This window comes from Camellia sinensis, chromosome 12 (genome assembly GCF_055761805.1).
Source record: "Camellia sinensis isolate YWXY chromosome 12, ASM5576180v1, whole genome shotgun sequence".
In the NCBI taxonomy this organism is placed as follows: Eukaryota; Viridiplantae; Streptophyta; class Magnoliopsida; order Ericales; family Theaceae; genus Camellia; species Camellia sinensis.
This window is the reverse complement of record NC_138972.1, coordinates 29,789,329-29,805,163: the sequence shown is the minus strand read 5'-3', so window position 1 is coordinate 29,805,163 and position 15,835 is coordinate 29,789,329.

Genomic DNA, 15,835 nt, shown 5'->3' with positions numbered 1-15,835 from the left:
GCAAAATACAATGAGAATAAACAAGTTATATATAATGAGCATAAATAAATGTATGTGTAAATAATTTTCATGCAACTCAAAGCAAATTTAAATACCTGCGGATGGCTCATAAGCTGATGATGATAGCTGCTGTGGTGCCATTGATGGTGGACGCACCGATGGTAGGCGTGGAGGCCGAGTACATGGTAGCTGCTGTGGTGCCACCCAATAACGCTTCATCAGCTAGATGTATAGGCAAGTGCTCCATTATATCAAAAAAACTCGGAGGAAATATTTTCTCTAGATGACAAAGTGTTACAGCGATACGATCTTTAATATATTGCAAATCCGTCGCACGATTCACTTTCGAACACAATTGTCTAAAGAAATTGCTCAATTCAATCAAGGGTTCAATTACATTCTTCGGTAACGATCTGCGAATAGCCAATGGAATAAGTTGTTGCATCAGAATATGACTATCGTGGCTCTTAAGACCCCCAATGCTTCTATCATGTAAGCGCACACGACGTGATATATTGGATGAATACCCGTCGGGAACTCTTACTTCCTTCAACACTTTCAAGAACAAATCTTTCTCATCCTTGGTCATCGTGAATTGTGCTGGTAGTAAATAGGCTTTATTCGACCCTCTTAACTGCAAATGTAGGGGTTTTCTAATATTTATATCTTGTAAATCACGCCGAGCATTAACACCATCCTTCGATTTTCCTGCAACCCCTAATATTGTCCACAACACATTGTCACAAACATTCTTCTCTATATGCATCACATCGAGGTTGTGTCTTATTAGATTGTGCTCCCAATATGGCAATTCATAAAAGATACTCTTTTTCTTCCAACTATGGGTGCGATGTCCAGCTTTCTCCTTCTCTACCTGTCTCCTATGCCTCTCCTTAAGGTCATCCCTATTGTATTGGGTTAAAATACCCTCAGATTCTAATTGTAGCAACATCTCAGTTCCAGACAACAATTTTGGTTTGAGTCTGACTTCCCGACTACCATCAAATGATACTTTATCCTTCCGGAATTTATGGCCAGTAGGTAAAAATCTGCGATGACCCAAGTATGATTGTTTCCTACTATGCTTCAACCAACACGATGTAGTTTCCTTATTGCAACAAGGACATGCATATTCTCCTTTAGTGCTCCATCCTGACAAGTTTGCGTATGCAGGAAAATCACTAATTGTCCACAGTAAAGCTGCATGCATTTGAAACATTTGATTTGTTGATGCATCAAATGTTGACACACCCTCATTCCATAGTTCTTTCAACTCCTCAATCAACGGTTGCATATAAACATCAATCTTGTCACCAGGTCCTTTCGGGCCGTCAATAAGCACAGATAAAATTAGAAATGGTTGCTTCATGCACATCCATGGCGGCAAGTTGTATGGAATGAGCACAACAGGCCAAGTGCTATGAACTATGTTCATCGTCCTGAATGGGTTAAAACCATCAGATGCTAAGCCAAGCCTTACACTTCGGCAATCATTACTAAAGTCAATATTCCGACGGTCAAAATCTTTCCATGCAAGGGAGTCAGCAGGATGCCTGAAGACACCATCATCAGTTCGTTCCTCTACATGCCATCTCATTAACTTGGCCGTCTTGGATGACATAAACAACCTCTGCAACCTTGACTTCAAAGGAAAATACCTCATCTGTTTTGCAGCTACTTGTTTGCCACCTGTGTTAGGACCATTTGAACCACCATCACCATTTGATTTCCATCTAGAACTGTTGCATATGACACATTTATCAAGATTGGCGTCCTCGTTTCGAAACAACATGCAACTGTTGGGACATGCATCCCACGTCTCATACGTGAAGCCCAAATCTGTTGTGACCTTTTGAGCTTTATAATATGAGTCCGGGAGTTTCACACCCAACGGAAACGCCTCATTCAATAACTCAAGCAACATGTCAACAGACTTGTCCGTCCACTGATTAAGCACCTTCAAATGTAGAAGTCGAACAATGAATGACAAAGATGTGAACTTCTGACAACCCGGATACAATTCACTTTGTGCATCTTGAAGAAGTTTGAAATACTTTGCAGTCTCTGCATTTGGACCGAGCTGGGGTTCAGATGCACGGGGATCAGGCCCCTGTGGTTCATCACCCTCAACACTTGTACCGACATGTGGATTTCCCATAGCCCCTTGTATCATTCCAATCATATCATCTCCAATGTCTAAATTAGCTAATGTTTCATTCTCTCGATTACTATGCAGAGATATGTAAGATTCCCCATGATTAATCCAATGTTTGTATTTTTTAAAAAAACCATTCAAAATCAGATGCTCCCGTACACCATCTCGTACAAAATAGTATCGATTCTCACACTTCCTACACGGACAACTGATCATCGAACCTTCAACCCTATTGGTGTAGGCAAACACAAGGAATTCATCAATCCCATTAATGTATTCACTCGACATCCTATTTGGCAAATCAATCCAACTCTTATCCATCATCTGTACACATCCACAAGAATATCTCACCAAAGTAACTCTAAATATAATACCTACACATAAATATTCACTCGACATCCTATTTGGCAAATTAACGAAATGTCTAAAATTCCTATTTAAGAGCATATGATTTGGAAAAAATAAAAAAATAAAAAACTTGAAGGATTGAATGGTAAAATTGATAATTTATGGATGAAATAGAAAAAAAAAATTGATAATTTAAACTTAAAGGATTAGAGCATATGATTAGAGCATATGATTTTGACAAACTATTTCTAATTAGAGCATATGATTTTGACAAACTATTTCTAATTAGACAAACTATATATATATGCATATAATTTTTACTGATTTTGACAAACTATTTCTAATTAGAGCATATGATTTGGAAAAAATAAAAAAATAAAAAACTTGAAGGATTGAATGGTAAAATTGATAATTTATGGATGAAATAGAAAAAAAAAAATTGATAATTTAAACTTAAAGGATTAGAGCATATGATTAGAGCATATGATTTTGACAAACTATTTCTAATTAGAGCATATGATTTTGACAAACTATTTCTAATTAGACAAACTATATATATATGCATATAATTTTTACTGATTTTGACAAACTATTTCTAATTAGAGCATATGATTTGGAAAAAATAAAAAAATAAAAAACTTGAACGATTGAATGGTAAAATTGATAATTTATGGATGAAATAGAAAAAAAAATGATAATTTAAACTTAAAGGATTAGAGCATATGATTAGAGCATATGATTTTGACAAACTATTTCTAATTAGAGCATATGATTTTGACAAACTATTTCTAATTAGACAAACTATATATATATGCATATAATTTTTACTGATTTTGACAAACTATTTCTAATTAGAGCATATGATTTGGAAAAAATAAAAAAATAAAAAACTTGAACGATTGAATGGTAAAATTGATAATTTATGGATGAAATAGAAAAAAAAAATGATAATAGTTGAAGAGATATAAATGAAAACAACCATAAAAATAATTAAAAAAACTTAAAAACACTAATTGATAATAATTGATAATAATTGATAAATGTTGATAATAATTAAAAAATAAACAGTTATATATATATATATATATACATATATATAGACAGATTTATTAATAACCATGAGACAAATCTGTTATATATAGACAGATTTCAGATTTATATACATATATATAGACAGATTTATTAATTAAAGTATGTTCTTAATTAAAGTATGTTATTAATAAACAGATTTATATACATATATATAGACAGATTTATATATATATATAGACAGATTTATATATATATATAACAGATTTATATATATAGATTTCAGATAAACAGATTTATATATATATATAGACAGATTTCAGATTTATATATATATATATATAGATTTATATACATTTCAGATTTATATATATATATATATAGATTTATATACATTTCAGATTTATATATATATATATAGATTTATATACATTGCATATATATATATATAGACAGATTCATATATATATACACAGACCGAGAGAGAGAGAGAGAGCATACGCAGAGGGAGAGAGAGTCGTCGCCGGAGCACCACTCTTGTCGCCGGAGCCGTCGCCGCCGCACCACCGCTGTCTTCCTCGTAGGCCGTTTGGGAAATTTGGGGGTGAAGTTAGGGATTTGGTGAGGAGGATCGAGCGGGAGGCAGAAGGAAAAAGGAGGGTTTTTTTTTTGGACTTTTTGCGACGGTATGATGTACACCGTCGCAAATAGAACGAAAAACGGTGCCGTTTGCATTAATCCTTTTTTGCGACGGAAATTTGCCGTCGCAAATGATATACGCCGTCTCAAAAAAAAAGGTTTTTTGCGACGGTTTTATTTACCGTCGCTAATACTTCCGCATTTCCGACGCCTCCGCTTAGTTTCATTACCGACGGGTCAGTACCGTCGCTAAAGGCTATTATTTGCGACAGGTGAAGTTACCGTCGCAAAAAACGGTTTTTTGCGACGGGGGGCGTGGCGTCGCTAAAAACCCCGTCTTTTTTGCTATATTTTCCTGTAGTGTGTCATACATAACGTGGTTTTACAACTTGAGTACAAATAACATAAATACATATTAAATCTTGATCAAAAGGCTTCTCAAGCTGACATATACAAAATGAACTACAATGACTAAGTCAAGAAGCATAATCTTCAAGATACTACAAAATATGAATCCAAATAACTTGCAAATAATCATCTAAGCGTCGCCGCCTTCTTGCTCGTCACCTACATATATATATATATATAGAGGGTAAGCTTGGATGCTCAGTGAATGATATAATTAGTAAAGGTTTGAATGAATGATATCCGAGATCTTTATCAAAACAATACATATAATAACTTGTACAAATGAAGGGATGAACCAAGTTCATCTATCAAATCTTTCAAAGCTTCAAGGGATGCTTACTAGCATCAATATAATACAAGGGATGACATTCCGGACAAACCCACGCGGTAAACTGTCAGTGGCAAGACAAATGAGATATCTCAAACAAACGCGCTAGTTGCATTATAGTTTCCTAGCACTAAGGACTTTTCTAAGAATGTCATCAAAACAAGATAATACTTGATACAAAAACTAGGAATAATCATTCATACACGAACAAATACTTTTCCAAAGCAAAACAAGCAAGACTTTATCAAAACTTTATAACATAACTTTATTAAAAATACCACTCACATAACTCTTCGGGTGTTGGGATTACAAGCAAGGATCTAAGGCCAACAAGTACATAATAAATCCCATTGAATGCATTTCAAGACGACAAGAAGAGATGCTCAAAGATGGATATGAAATGCATTCCTAAAACAAGCTTTACATGAGTGCAAATGATTTCAGCATTCCTTCAAAACTAAGTCAAGCCAGAGCAAAACATGCTGGGGGTTAAAACACTGTCTTTTCATCTCGGGAAAACATGCTGGGTACCAAGCAGGTCTTGGCCGAGGTCCCACACCTCTTGGCCGAGGTATGGTCCCGATGACCACATTTAGGGAAATGGAGTCTGAAAATTCTGGGTTTCTTTTTGAAGAACATGAAGAACATGAACATGAAGGACATGAATGCTAAAATCTTAATTTCTTTATTTAAAATCTGAGATTTCATGAGATGAGTTCGAAAACATGGACCTGGGTACCCATACTTGAAAATCTTATGAAAACAAACACAAAAACATTGATCTTGATACAATCTTTCGGATCAAAGCATGGTTTTTCTTCAAGAACACAAGAACATCATTTTCTCTTTCTAAAACAAACTTTAAATCAATGCATGGCTCATGAATAATGCTAGATCATGCAATGTGATCAAATAAACATAAAGAACAACAAGAGCAAATCAAGAATCTAACCTCAAAATACGGATCAAATGGTTTAGACTCTAAGGATTAAGCTTGGAAATCTACTTCTCTTTCAAGAACTCTTCTTCCTCTCTTCCTAGAGCTTCTCTCTCTTCCTAGGACAAAGATATAACAAATGATATGTTTTCTCTACTGCTGGCGGACTTAACCCTCTGCAGTGACACGTGGCAACGACTAGTTGGCTCTCCTAAAAAAGGTGACTGACTGACAAGATAAGAACATGACAAAGTGTATACAACAAGTAAGGTGACATGGGCACTCCGGCAGGTAATGATCTCAGGTTAGGACATAGGCTTCGGCAAGTACGGTCTTAATGATCTCGGCTAGGAAGGATAACACTTGGCCTAGCTGTGCCACACCTCGGTCTAGGTCATACCAGTCCAGGAACAAGATCACTAGGTGCAAGGATCAACGATCTAGGATGTCTAGATGAGAACATCTCGGCCTGGATAATACACATCTCGGCCTGGGTGATGCACACCTCGGCCTAGATGATGACATCTAGGCCAATATGCTAGGGCGAATGTGGAGGTCAACCAAAGTGGATTCCAAAATGGTCCTAGGTGTAAGAGGTTCAAAGGTGTGACCTCGGCTTAAGATGACCTCGGCTTAACACACACTAAACAAGGAACAAAGCATGCAAGCAACACTTAGATAAAACAAATCAAGGTCTGCAGATGCAAGTTTAAGCAAGACAAAGATCATACAAATGCACGTGAGCATGACTAAGACAAAGTGAGGGTTGTTACAATGTAGGAGCTTGGAGACAATTTTTTTTTAAAATTTTTCCTCTTGGCTTGGAATTATCATCTATATATATAGGTTTTAGAGTTTGCTTTTATGCATGCCTTAGCATGCTTTGATAGTAGCCTCTTCGCTTGAAATTATCATCTATATATGTAGACTTTAGAGTATGCTTCTATGCATGCCTTGGCATGTTTTGACAGCAACCTCTTGGGAAGAAGACAGCCGAATTCCTCTGCCCAAAACAAATTTGATTTCCCCCCCCCTTTTTTATATTTTTTTATACAAAATAAAAATCAATGAATATATATAACTTAGTCACTAGATATTTTGTTCCTTACTATCCTCTGATTAATTTAGTTACTATTTGTTTAACTCATTTAGTTTCCACAATTGTATTTAGCTACAGAAATTTTTTTATCACAACAAGATAAATAATTTTATTTAAAGGAATTTAATATTGGTATTAATCATGATGCTATTATCATTATAATTCGATAATTTAATAATCACTGTTAATTAACTTAATATTGTTATTAACAAACTTAATTAGTTATCCAAAAATTCAGATTTTTACAACCCAATTTGGCCAAATACTCACATAATTCAGTTTTAAAGTATTCCCCTCCCAAGTTAGACCGCAACAATTTAATAGTAGACCCAAACTGTGTAGTGACCATAGACTGGAAAGTATGGTATATCTGGTAGAAGTCAGACTTATGAGTCATAAGATAGACCCAAGTGTAACGAGTGCGGTCATCAACAAATGACACATACTATGCAGAACTCCCTTTGGTGAGAACAAAAGAAGGGCCCTAAACATCAGTATGAACTAAAGAAAATGGTGTATCAGACATGGAAGTACTTTTATGAAAAGGTAAGGTTGTCATTTTGACAAGTTTACACCCTCGACATTCAGTAAGTTCACTAGGAGAAACTTTACCCAATATACTAGGCTGAGCTAAAGACAGCAAGCGATCAGTAAATGTCACGACCCAAACCCGCCCCTATAGGTTTAGCGTCGTAACCGGCCAGTAATCCTTGGATTACCAAAGGCCTCTTGACATAATAGCATATAGTTAGGGGCTATGGAAGCAAATATACAAAACATACGAAGCCCATTGAGCAGTGAAGACATACATGGAACTGAAAACCTTTAACTTTATATACATACGAGTTACGTCATGGGTATAATATTTACACGTCACTAACAAGTACATACAAAATGCGACTTGTTCAAAAACAAAGAGACAGCCTTATACATCCATATTGACACAGCCACAATACATGACTTGATCTGGAACCTCCTTGTGAGGCACAAAAGGTGGCTGACCAACACAAAAATACCCCAAGCATCATCTTAAGCCTGATCACGAGCCTGCTCACCTACATACATAATAAATAACTAGTGAGCGGAAGCCCAGTGAATAATAACAAAGTAAAGGGGTAAATGAATGATGTCCCATAACTATGGCTGAAACTGAAATTCACATACGTATTCTCATTCTGAGCATATATAGAATTCAGAGTTCATGCTTAGTCTTACATAGTACATCTATTAGTGCTGACAGATCACACACACAATGTCTTAAATCGTACTTGTCAGTTCTATGTAAGAACTTCCGGCCGGGTAAGAATAACTTGTCAGTCCCATAGAGGAACCTCCGGACTGGGAACTTGTAAACTTGCCAGTTCCACGTAGGAACCTCCAGCCGGGTATAGATAGCTTGTCAGTTCCATAATGAACCTCCAGACCGAGATCTTGCATACACTTGAAACATATCATTACTTGAATCATAGCATATTGTCATAAGGGCTTGTTAGACTTGGACAATCATTCATAGCATAAAACATGATATTTCATAGAACAATTCTTAATTCGTGAACAGAAAATAATTTACTTGAACATAGCTTTACTAAGTTATTACTCACAGACAATAGGTGTCGTAAGCAGACAATTCAACTTCTTCAAAACATGATCAAACTTGGCAACTTGATAGAAAACATGATGAATTTCCAAAATGTAAGTGAGATGAACACATGCATGAAAGAATCCCTTGAAATCATGCTCAATTTATGAGGAAATGAACATGCATGTGAGAATTCCCATGAAATCAAAGTCAAACTCCATGATATGGACATGCATACATGAATTAATCTTTTTCCCTACTTCTTAAGCTTAATTCTTACATCTCCTAGCTCCATTTACTAGAATTCATAAATGAATCAACTTAATTTCAAGCTTAGAGACTTGTCTTCTTACCTTAGATGTTCAATTGGGCCTTAGGTGCTAAATTCTTGAGCTAGATGATCAAATCTCCAAGGTTTCCTCCTTTTCTTCTAGCAATCCCTCTTGTGTGTGTTCAATCTTTTCTTCTCTTCTCTCTTTCACGTTTGAGCAATAAGATGAGGAAAATGAAGGTGCCAAACATGACTAATGGGTCAAATTAGTCTTATATAGGCCTAATCAAGAGTTTATTAATTAATTGACATCAATAATTCTAATTTGATCGTTCCGAATCGAATTTCAATTAAACCCACCATAAAATCCTATAAATCCTAATTAATATATAAATCGAGTCAATTTCAGAATCGGATACCGATAAGGCCTTCAATTTGCAAATCGAATTCAAAACATGAACAAATCTTTCTACACCAAACATATATGAATACGAAATGATGCAATGCACATATAATCAGCTCAAGATTTCTTCTTAATTTCTTATTAGGCACCCTTAAGCATGAATTGTCATTAATTATGGATCGGGGTTGTTACAGTAAACAAATGCCCTAATGTAGAATGCAACAAGTAGAAAGGACTAGATAGAGAATCTAACTAAAAAAAGAAAAAAAAGCAGTTAGAGAGGTTTCCATATGCAGATGCAAGCTCTCCACCACATAGAGGTCTCTAACTCTACGGCCGGTCCCAATCTGCTACTTAGACATCCGATCCTGCACAGAACAGATAGAAAAAGAAAGATAACATCAAAATCAAATGCATCAAGCTGACTGAGAGATAATAAATTGACAGATAATTGAGGAACATAAAGAACAGATGTAATAGAGACAGTAGACATAGCAGACGGTAAGACAGACCTAACAGATACAACAGACATACTAGACCTATTAGCAGCATTGACGATAATAGGAAATGGATGATGAGTACAATTTTGAAGTAATGAGAGATGATGAGTCATATGATGAGAGGCACCAGAGTAAAAAATCCAGACATATGAAGAAATACTTGAAGAAGACCCAAGCAAACCTGAATGAAGAGAGGAAACAATACAGACAGATATGGATGGTTGAGAGGTAAACAATATATGTTGAAGCTGACTAATCTGAGCAGTCAAGGAAGCCAAGTCAGGATCAAAAGCTGGAGCGGATGCAGTATACACAGCGGGAGGAGCCCGGAATTGGTTCTGAGACTGTTGAAAAGATGAGGCAGGCAGACGTCTTTTCTTGGGACAGTGGTACTTCCAATGGCCCCTCTAATAGCAGAAGGTACACTCATCAAAAGCTAGAGACATCGTGATAACCAGAAGTCTGAGAGGTTGAAGTGTAATAAACCCAAAATGGCCAACTAGGGGTCAATGGGTAATAAGCCTGAAAATAGGGTGTTAAGTATAATACCCAAGCAGATTCTGAGAATAGTGCTAAGAACCACCGAACAAATCGAGAACCAGAGAGAGACTGAAGGAGATTGAAACAAAGAGAGACGGACCAGAAGTCGAACGAAGTGACCAGAGAACCACAAATACAACTTGTGACCTGAAGACCTAGCTAAAGGTCACAGATGATGACGAGTCGCTAGTAACCACCTGACGATCGCGAGCAAAGAGCTCAATTGAGAGACTAAGGACGGAACCAGAAATCAGAAGCACCGACCAAAGCGTGATGGTTGCTAGGGTTTTGTACCTTGCTCTGATACAATGTAAGATTTTTGAATGTCTTGCTGTATATTCAATTGTTGCTAATACAAAGATTACAGCCAATATATATAGCAATCCTAACCCTAATCTGAAATAGGAAATACAATCAATCTACACAATCAATCGAATCTGAAATAAGAAATACAATCAATCTACACAATCAATCTAAGATTTACACAAGTAACATAATATTCACACACTCTATACTTTTCTCCACCTAGGGTTTCAAGTGTGAGGGGCAATTAGGATGGGAGAAGGAGTTTTCGGTGGCCTTCAACCTTTTCTTCCCTCATCCTACCCTTCATTCTCTTTCTTTTCCTTGCTTTTCTGTTTAATAACTTGGAAGCTTTGGCTTTTCACTCTACACCCTTCTTTTGTGAGGTGTTTCTCCCTCCTTTGCCTCAACTCTGGCTGTGGCCTTCACTGGATCTGCAGTCTCTCCCCGCATTCGCTCCACTTTGGCGTCGCCACCACGTTAGTGCCTCTTGTTTAACCACCATCACCTCATTTTCTCTACCAGATCTGCCGTATCCTTTTCTCAGATTTGCCGCCTTCACCTTGATCTGCTACCTTTCACTGTCGGATCCGCTGTCTGCTTGGCAGTTATGGGTTTGAGGGTTTTGTGTTTTGTGTGTTTTTTTTTTTTTTTTTCTTCTATTTTGGTGTATTCGTAGCTTACCACATAGATGGATGTAGCCTATATATTTATCTCAGACTTATTCTAGTGTCAAACTCTTATAATTGATTTCTACTTCGCAGTATGAATGTTATATCTTGATCTATAAAAAAATCAACACAACTTTGGTAAAATTTTTATACTTTGAGAGCCTCTCTCTCTATATTTTTCTCCACCTAGGGTTTCAAGTGTGAGGGGAAACCAAGGTGGGAGAAGGAGTTTTCGGTGGCCTTCAGCCTCATTTTCCCTCCTCCTACCCTTCATTCTCTTTCTTTTCCTTGCTTTTCTGTTTAAAAACTTGGAAGCTTTAGCTTTCCACCCTACACCTTTCTTTTGTGAGGTGTTTTTTTCTCCTTTTCCTCAACTCCGGCTGTGGCCTTCGCTGGATCCGCAGTCTCTCCCCTCCTTCACCCCACTTTGGCATTGCCACCATGTCAGCGCCTCCTGTTCAGCCACCATCGCTTCATCTTCTTCGTCATATCTGTCGTCTTTTTTTCTTAGATTTGTCGCCTTTACCTTGATCTGCTGCCTTCCACTACCGGATCCGCCACCGCCGTTGCCTGGTAGTTATGGGTTTGAGGGTTTTGTGTTTTGTTTTTCTGTTTTTGGTGTATTCGCAGCTTACCACATAAATGGTTGTAGCTTATATATTTATCTTAGACTTATTCTAGTGTCAAACTCTTATGATCAACTTCTGTTTCGCAGTACTAATGTTATATCTTGATCTATACATAGTTTTTCCTTAGTACTTCATTTTAGGGTTTTCCTTTGTTTTGAATAAGGTTTTCCCTTAGTTTGGTATAAGTTTGTTGTTGATTTCCTTGTAAGTGTTGTTTGGCAATCTTTACCTTTAATGAATTTCTTTTGATATTAAAAAAAAAAAGAGTGTTTTAACACATTTCAAAATTTATATTACAAATGTCTACCATTTAGTTTTTGGACTAACCAATGTTGATTATTTGAATAGTGGGTTCTTATTTTCAATTTGTATTCCAAATCATTAATTACACATTTTAATTAAATGAAACCTCCGATTAATGAAGAACAAAAAATTAATAAAAAATAATTTAAGGAAAAGAAATATTTTATTGAAATTGTTATGGATTTTGAACCCTTGAATACAAAGTACAATTCTTGAGTTTAGAACCCTTTACCTATTGATGGCCATTATGCGTTTGCAATGTAGGCTTTTGAGTTCTCCCAATTTCTCTTCTTCCTCCTTATGCAAACTTGAGTTCTCCCAATTTCTTTTCTTCTTCCTTACGCTGACTTCTTTGACTTCTAATTTCTTTTTCTCTCTAACTTTTGATATCTGATCTCTTGATTTTTCGATCTCTTGATTTTCAATTCCCTCACTTGTGTGGTGATCCTCATATTTATAGAGGCCATCTTTTGTGATAACATTGCACTATCTTCAATTTGAATTTCAAATTGAATGATAATACCGCTTGAATTTGATATCATCATATTTGATTAATCGTAATCCGATTAACCGTACTAATCCTTTGAATTTCATCCCATGTGGTGTCCTTGTTGTAGGTTCTACAAGTGTCATCCTTTGTAGGCTCCATGTGCCATTTGAGTATCTTGGATAATGTCATTGAGATACGATGTTGTTTTATTTATACACTTCAATGGATTATATTGATCATTTTAGAAAGTGATTACCTACAACATTCCTATCATAAGCTTCATGCGTGTCATTGACTGATTGACAGTATTTGAAATTTTAACATAAATTTGGTTGAATGTGTCAACAAATGCCCTCTCGTGATTTATACAAGTGAATTTTGTTAAATGTGCAAGTCACGACAACTTGGCGCTTTTACGTAGACCTCCTTTAGATCCTGAATGTGATTATTTCTTGGCCTTGATCACTTTCGACCTGTGTATTGTTTTTTAAGACCTTTTCGGATGATGGGTTTTTTTATGTAGACCTTTTTTTTTTGTTGGGGTTTTTTTTCTTGCTATGCCATAACTGGACCTTACAAAGAATTTAATTAATTTTTTTTATGAGTTGGATGCACTTTATTGTCCATGTATATCTTTTATTTATTTATTTATTTATTTTTGTTGTATGGGTCTTTTTTTTTTCTCGTGGACTTGATTTTTTCTTTTCTATAATTTATAATTTTTATTTTTTATGAAAAGTCATGGGGTATGGTTCAAGAATTTAACTGGGCTTGCTTTTTTTTTTCTTTTTTTTTTCGACTTGATCCTTTTTTTTAATTTTATTTTATAATTTTTATAAAAGGTCATGGATAAAGCCCAAGAATTTAATTGGGCTTTCGTTTTAAGGGTCTACTTCTTCATTTCTTGCGGGCCTTTTACTAACTTGCCAACACTTCTGTTGCAGGAGTCTTTTTATTTATAAGACTCCTAATCCTATTATACTTTTTTTTAAAATTTTTTTTTTTTACAGTAGATTTTTCTAGGTCATCATGTGTATTGATAGGATTTCAAATCCTACTCGAACTTTTACTTCTTTGAAGTGTTTCAAATGTTACATAAACTCTTACTTCTTTGGAGTGTTTCGGGAATTCACTATCTCTTTTCTTAAATAAGACTTTTTATTTTATACAACAACTATTCATGCATGTAGCCAATATATATTTTTCTCTTGCAACTTTTCTTTCCTCCAACAAATTTCTTAGTGCATATAAGATCTTTATCCTTCCAGTAGAAGTCATTCTTGGAGAACACAAAAGACTCCGTTCAAATCTCTTCATATTTTCAACCAAAGTTGTTCTTGGAGAACACAAAAGAATCTCTCCAAATCCCTTCATGTCACGTCTGTTTTTCTCCTACTTTTGGAGGAGGCTTTTTTGGCTTTTGAGGTTAAAATAACACTAAAAGATAAAATAAGTTAAAATAGTCAATCAGATAAAATGTTATATCAAACTTATAATTATTTTATTTTTTTTCTCACAAACATTACAATCAACTATAAAAAAATTAACCGTCTTTTCAAACATAATTATTTTAGCCAAGCTAAAATAGCCAACTACTAAAATAACCTACTAAGCCAACTTCCCAAACGGGCCAGTAGCATATAGATTTGTATTTGAGCAACTCCTCTAGCCGAGCAAGGATCCTCTCCCTGGCTCCTTACTCGGTGAGCCATTGGGCCCACTTTTGGGCCCAATTTTAATGATTCAAATCGTTCACATTTTAGGATTTGTCTAGCATATTATACATGTACAAAATTAAGTTGATCGGATAACGGAAACCACGTGTTTGGATCATCAAACTAAAAATTATTTATTAAAAAAAATTTAATAAACAGTTATTCGAACACATGGTTTTCAACATCCGATTGACTTCATTTTTTACAGGTATGATACACTCGACAAATCTTAAAATGTGAACAATTCAGATCATTAAAATTGGACCCAAAAGTGGGCTCAATGACCCACCCAATAGAGAGCCAAGGAGAGGATACTTGCTCCCTCTAGCCTCCTTTTTTAGTGGAGAACCTGTTTTTTTCTTTATTTATTTATTTATATAAATTATGTATTTATTTATTTTTTTTGTATATATATATATATTATAGTAGCAGCCTTTGTTTAGCAATTTTTTTAACTAAAATGGCCCAAATATGAACAGAGTCAACTCCTATTTTTTTATTTGCAGCAACCTGTTTGTTGCAAATTTTTTTTTTTTAAAAAAAAAAAAAAAAAACTATGCGACCACTGTGATAAATACTGATGAAGGATGGCAATAAATCAACTTAAAACTGTAGTCAGTGACGGATAGAGGGGGGCATTATTAATTATATTTTTTTATTTAAAAAAAAATCATGATGAACATTAAAATAATAATAATTTTATGAGGTAAATTTAAGTATAAAAAATTACATATTTATTATTAATAGGAACAAATTAAAATTATATAATAGTGTAGAATAGCTCGGCGCGGGATAGTGATTTAAATTTATAATTTTAGCACAAAAAATTATGGATCAAAATTCTTTATTTTAGAAAATAAAAACACATCGTTTATAGTACAAATTATTATAAAATTTATTTAATTTTTACTTGATAGAAAAATATTAAAGAGATGACATTGCTTATAAATGATGTGTTTTGAATGAAAATTATTAAATAGTCTTAGAATACCATATAGCATTGCCTACGTGATGCTCAAAGCATGAGAAATCACAAATCATACTAAGCAGTCTGCCAACTGCTTGAAAGTAATGAGTTTATTATATCCAATCTATAATATTTTTCGCTATACTATTAGTTTAAACTATTATATAAATAATGTCACACAGTACTTTCAAAGTATCAAATAATTACTTGTTATGAACAATACAATAAATCCTTAACCAAAAAATATGTTAAGATAAAAAAAAACATTTCATATATGACAAAAAAAAAAAAAAAAAAAAGTCAAAACTGAGGGGGGGGACGTCACCCCCTCGTCCTTCTTTGCCTCCGCCAATCACTGTAGCCCCCTATTTTTACAACCGTGCTGGGACCCCCAGTGGGGGTGACCCCCAGCACCCCCAGTCCACATGGGGCATTGTGATTGGCAGATAGGAAAAAAAAAAAAAAAAAAAAAAATTTCCAGCTAATAAGAAAACACTGGGGGTCATGGGGGTTTGAAAAAT